The sequence below is a fragment of the Meleagris gallopavo genome, chromosome 1 (genome assembly GCF_000146605.3).
Source record: "Meleagris gallopavo isolate NT-WF06-2002-E0010 breed Aviagen turkey brand Nicholas breeding stock chromosome 1, Turkey_5.1, whole genome shotgun sequence".
Taxonomy (NCBI): domain Eukaryota; kingdom Metazoa; phylum Chordata; class Aves; order Galliformes; family Phasianidae; genus Meleagris; species Meleagris gallopavo.
The window spans coordinates 137,908,227-137,914,720 of NC_015011.2; positions in this window are offsets into that span (position 1 = coordinate 137,908,227).

A 6,494-nucleotide genomic window follows, 5' to 3' on the forward strand; every position below is an offset into this window, starting at 1 on the left:
GATCTTAGCTCTTAGCAATATATGGTAATAAATAATTCAGCTTATCTCTCCCAGGGCTTTTCTCGTTACTTCTCTGTGTATACAAGCCTCATTTACTTCTTCAGGAAATCCCTGGGGAGGATTACAGCTTTTCTTTGCAACTATACTCAGCAGGAATTTATCTCCACAGGTGTTAAAGGGTATCTTGACCTCACACCAATTCCTGCTATAGGGTTAAATAGAATATTAGGATTCATGGTGCTCAATTGTGTTCATTTTTGGTGCAGATTGGATCAATATTTTTTCTGATAAGAAAGATCTGCAGTGATACAAATTCAGTGCTTGTTGAGTCCCTGTATTTATCTTGACTGAGTAGCTCTAAGCGATTCAGGTTGGTGCATGAAAATACTTTGCCAAAACGTTGAAACCAGTTCGTCTCTTTGAGGAATTATGTGGAATTGTTCAGTTGCCTACTATTTATAATTATAATTTTGACTTCATTCCGTGTTCATCTAGAGGCAGAGATCATCATGTTTTTGCATGCCTTCACTTCAAAGAAGAGGGGCAAGTGACTGAATGCAGTTGTTCAGTGAAACTTAGATTTACCTTTGACAGATGATGCCATGTTTTGAGATAGCAGGAGAATCTCTAATCTAATACATTATCTCTGAGTGTCTTTTTATTATCATGGGTGTACTTAGCTGCTGAGGCATTCAAAATACTAGAGCATAGCTCATGGGATCTGAAACACTAAATTGTACAATAGCATATATTTTCATAGGGCAGGTGAGTTTATCTCAGTGTCTACTTACAGAAACCTCATTGATAAATATCTGGAATGCTTCATCTATCTTCAAATAATTATAATTAATTATAGTTATTCATATGTCTTAGTGTCAAAATATGAGTGTCCTCCTAATGTCAAGTACACTAATTAAGGTTATTAATATTTATAAGTGTTTGCACCTTGGGGCAATGGAGAGTTTTTAAGACAGCTGTTTTACTCCATATAAAATAAATGTAACAAGCATTCTCCTGGGTGCTGCAAGGCCTCTCTATTCTACACAAAGAAGAGTTGTTCTGTAAGTAATGTGTCTGCAGCTTCCTTCCCTTAAAACAATTAGAGAGTGCTCAGGAATAGGGATTCAATTCAGATGAAAGTATCCAAATCAGTAATTGAATGTTCCTGGTTTTCATTTTAATAAAATAAATTATAACATTTTATGTTTCAGTAAGTAATTTCATAAATGAGAGCCATAAATATTATTTAAAAAAAAAAACAAACAACACATTGATGGTTATAAGTGATTCAAGTGTACTTTTATTTTGCTTTGAAATATGTTCTCTGTTGCTATTCTGCTCTTTGGCCCTGAGGATTGACTCCTGGCAGTGGTTTAGGCCAGTCACAAGAATGTTTGTGCCATTAGAACAGAGAAGATTACGCTAATATTGTAGTTTTTGAATGGTGTTTAGTTTTTCATTTAAAAGCCTGTAAAAAAATAATATTATTAAAGAATTCCTCCCATTTTGTACATTTATTTCTGTTGTTGTTTCAAAACAGTGAATTAAAAGTAAAAGAAAATATGCCTCATGAAGAATGTGAAAACTTATTTGCTTTTAACTTGATGATACCTACAGAATGTCCTTACCTCGAATTTTAAACAAGAACAGACATGTGAGGGAAAAAAAAAAAAAAAAGTGTTAAAGGATTTAAAAATGCAGTTGCTCAGGGGCATGATTTTAGATCATAAAAACTAATAAAATCATGATAAAGAAATGGCCGCTATAATAAAAGCCTTTACATCTGCTGTATTTCAGTGAAGGGAGAGATATTCAATCCTAATGTTCAGAAACCATGCTGTGACCCAATCAGGACCAGTGTCCTTCACCCACTTACCCACTCCATTGGAAAATCAAAATAGAATCATACAATATCCTGAGTTGGAAGAAACCCACAGGGATCGTGGAGTCCAATTCCTGGCCCCGCACAGGACCAACAAAAAGTAAACTAAATCCTATGTCTGAGAGCGCTGTTCAAATGCACCATGAACTCCAGCACTTGGGTCCATGCCCATCGCCCTGGGGCACCTATTCCATGCCCTCTGTCCTCTGGTGTAGAACCTTTCCCTAACACCATCTTGACCTTTACCTGATGCAGGACCTTGTCTTTTCCTTGTGTCCTATCACTGTCATCCCAACTAAGAAATATGTGATGTTTAGCCTCTGTTACATCCCATCTACTTATCTAGGAGGCTTACGTTACAGCTTACTCCTGTTGCACTCTATGGCAACTTCTAAGCAGATCCCAAAATGCATACCATCCAGAGAGCACCAGGAGAAAAGGCCACATCCTTCCTGTCATTGCAACCAGCCGCAGCCTCCAGTGTTCCCCAGTGCAGCCCCAGGCTCCACACCCCTGGCAGGTTGGCTGGAGAAATGTTCTTCTGGCAGTCCCATAATGACGTCATAGTGTGGTCTGCTTTTGATTACACTTGAGGCCTTACCTGACTAAACTGCTTTGAAGCTTCTTAAAAAGCCCACCCTAAAGGCTGACAAATGCTCATGACGCCATACTCACTCTGAATGCAAGCAATAACTTTTAAGTGATCTCTGACATGTAGTGTAATACACAGAGAGCCGTGCCAGATATATACTGATTGATATTTGGTGATGTTTCTGGCCAGGTGCACCTGTGTGGTTACTCCCTTAATCTCAATCTAAAAGTCGTATTTAACTAAAGAGAACAACCACCTTCTTTTTAAAAAGCAGATATGCTTTTATTAGCTACGCAGAGCTAATTAAAATGTTAATTTTTAACCCCCATTGAAAACCAAAAGTATTTTTATATCAGTTTTCCAATCAGTGTAGTAATTCAAAAATTTTATCTCTGCCTTGTATTCCAGTGTAAATTAGGTAGGAGTCAGGCTTGCATTTAACAGATACATGTCCTGAGACACCAAACAGCTCTTTAGGGAATGGCATGCCAACTGCAGGTGGTGCACAAGTCATGAGCCTCAGGCGAGAGACAGACCCTGTGTGAGTAGAGAAGGCATCTTTTTTTTGTTGTTGTTATTATTGATAAGAGCAAATAATGAAATAATTGCAGTAGCATTCTGAAGGCAGAGATAGGCTAGGAAAAAAAAAAAAAAAAAGCTTTTTACCCATTTTCTTTGTAAGCATGAATATTGGCTTCAACGTGCTGGAAACAATGATGGCAACACCGGAATAAGCAAAGTTAGTGCCAGATGAGTACCACAAATACTCACACAGGAACAGAAAGTCTGCAAGTTTGGGAGGATTTACTGAACCAAAATGAGGCTGAAGATGACAGTTTCTTGGATCGTATCCTTACCAGTGACAAGACACAATGTCACCAGTACGAGCCAGAGTCAAAACAGAAGTTCATGGAGTGACAACATGAGAATGTCCCATAGAAGAAAAAGTTCAAGATGCAGCCTCAGCACGTGAAGTCATGTGAAGTCTTTTGGGATAAGGGATGATCCTTCAGCATTTCCTGGAACCCAGACAAACCATCAATTCTGACTGCTGCATAGTGACAAGCTGAAGGCTTGAAATTCCAGATTCATGCCAGAGAAGAATACAGACTGTCTCTTGCAGCACCAGGTCTCATACCAGTCTGAAGACAATGGAGTACACTGCCAATCTTGGATGGACCGTCCTACTCTACCACACCCTGCATATAGTCCAATTTGGTGCCTTCTGATTTCCATTTGTTTGCACCAATGAAAGATGGATTGCATGGGCAACATTTTTCTAGCAACAATACAATCATAGCAGCTGTGAAATAGTGGGTCACTTCAACTGGTGCAGATTTTTAAAACTCTGACAGGCTCTTTTTCAACACTGGCATAAAAAAAAATGCATAGCTAATAGTGGTGATGATATTGAAAAATAGTGTTTTGTAGCTCAGAATTTGTTCTATCAAATAGTGTTATTGTGCTCTTTGTTGTAGTTTCAATGAAAATAAATAGTAGGCATTACTTTCAGAGCGACCTATGTAATTGAGCCTAGAATATCTGTACTGCCTTTTTTTCTGAATTTCCATAATCTCATCAAACTTCGTCCAAAGACTACTCCATTTGTTTGTACTGGTGCTCCCAGATTATTTCCTGACCTTTTTTTTTTTTTTTTTCTCAATCTATTTATCTGTATGCTCTCCTGCTTGCAAGCTTTGCCCTCCATACTCATTTTTTAGGCTCTCTTTTTCTAAAGCATTCACTCTGTTAAAACACCAGCAGAAAATCTTTTCCCTGCCATGCTTCATAGATTTGAAGGTTGGTTTTGAGATTTGTATTTTTTTTATTTGTATTTTTTCTGTGTATCTATTTATATGGAAGTTAAATAATGAAGTATCCAGGTCTGTGTTCACCGTTGCTCACTATGTGTTGACAAAACAGTGCTGGGATCGCAGTGGGAACCTGTGGTCAAGTTGGACCCTGTCCACTTCTGGGACTTTCTGAGAAGACACACCATAGGCAAAAATCTTAACTGGCTTGAAAAACAGGACAGAATTTGTGAGCTTGGGGAAGATTGTTTATGAGCAGATTTTCATTGTGTATTTTGGGTAACCAAATGCTTGACCTGATTTTCAGAAGGGGTGAGCATGCTAAGAGTAAAACTGTGTGCTGCACAGCTGAATGTGTGGCCTCAAGTTGTCCCTGCTAAACAGGAACTCCAACATCGGAGACTGTCTCCAAAAATGTTTGCTTTAAGCTCAGTTACCCTAGTATTGTGAGATATAAAATGTACTCAAAGGATTTTTTCAGCTTCTTTATTGGAAGTGGTGAGTAGATCAACTATTACAGACCTCTGAAGATACATATAAACATGTTAAAAAATGTCAAAAATAAAAGAAGGAAATTTTTGATTGTCTTCTTTCTGTGAAATACCAGATTTGTTTTTGATGTAAATCATGCACAGTGCAAACAGTGTGTTCTTCTGATTGCAGGGATTGAGAACTTCAGCAAACTGTGAACATGATTCACAGTGGCTGTTTTCTCATTACTGATCTTCTGTAAGGAGATAAGAGAAACAAGGCTTATTCTTCAAAAGTTGTTACAAGAATAGGTGGATATATCCAAAGCTTCCAATTTTGTATTTGCTGGTGGCACTGTGCTAATGGCTCCATTTTTTCCATGGCAGGGTTCGATTTGCAGGCTGGAAGTTTTTGAGAAGCAGTAAAGCCACCACACCTGCAAAACCAGCATGCAGCAGAGCATCCCAACAGTGTAAAACTTGGTCAAAGGTCAAGGAGTGGAGGAGGACTTTTCTTTCTCTGTTGAGCCCCCAGTACAGGAAAGATGTAGAGCTGTTGTAGAGGGTCCAAAGGAGGACCACAAGGATGATTAGAGGTATGGAGCACCTCCCCTACGAAGACAGGCTGAGGGAGCGGGGCTTGTTCAGCCTGGAGAAGAGATGGCTGCGAGGAGCCCTCATTGCAGCCTTCCGGTATTTAAAAGGGGATTATAAAAAGGGGAATCAACTTTTTACTCTGGTAAACAGAGATAGTGAAGGGGGAATAGTTTTAAGTATAAGGAGGGAAGATTTAGATTAGATGTCAGGGGAAAGTTCTTCACAAAGGGAGTGGTGAGATACTGGAAGTACTGGAACAGGCTGCCTGGAAGGGTTGTAGATGCTCTGTCCCTGAAGGTGTTCAAGACCTTGTTGGAGGGGGACCTGGGCAACTTGGTCTAGTGCCAGATCTGGAGGTTGGTGGCCCTGCCTGTTTCAGGGCGGTTGGAACTTGATGATTCTTAGGGTTCCTTGAAACCCAAGCCATTCTATGATTCTGTGATTCTATGACTCTGTGACTAGGAACTTCTCAAACTCTTATCCACAGCCAAAATGCCTCCTCTGCCCTTGAGATATATCAAGTGTACTGAGCCTGCAAGATGATCAGGAAGGATGACCAGGTCATAAATGCCAAACAGGAGCTACATTGCTGCCTCAGTTTTGATGCAGTTCCCACTCTCTATGAGCAAACTTTATCTCTTTACTGTTATTTTCCCACACCTGTATACTCAGTCCAATGTAGAAATCAGATATTTGAGCAGAGTAATAGGTAACAGTCCATAAGCTCAGTGCTCTTCTTCAGTAGCTATCAAAAATCCTTTCAAAGGAGTTGAAGTGGCATGGACAAAGTCCTTAGGAAGTACCACTAATGACAGGTTGAAAGTCAAAAAAGAAAAAAGAAAACAAGACAGCTTAACACAGAAAATAGTTAGGAAAATCTTCCACATTTTTTGAGGTCAATGTTCCCTTTCTTTGTCCATTCTCATTATTCTTCCAAAAATCACTTTTTTTTATGCCTTTTAAAATCTGTCCATGTTCTGTCCTTGCCTCAGCACTTGGAGATTCTGGATGCATCAAACATGCTGCTCATTCAGTCTTTGTTTCACTGTGGAAACAACTCCTTCTTTGGCCTCCGTCTTGTTATGAGGGACATGTATGTGCTTTAGAGGCCACAGGCAGAGATGTGGAAGGGCAGCCATACT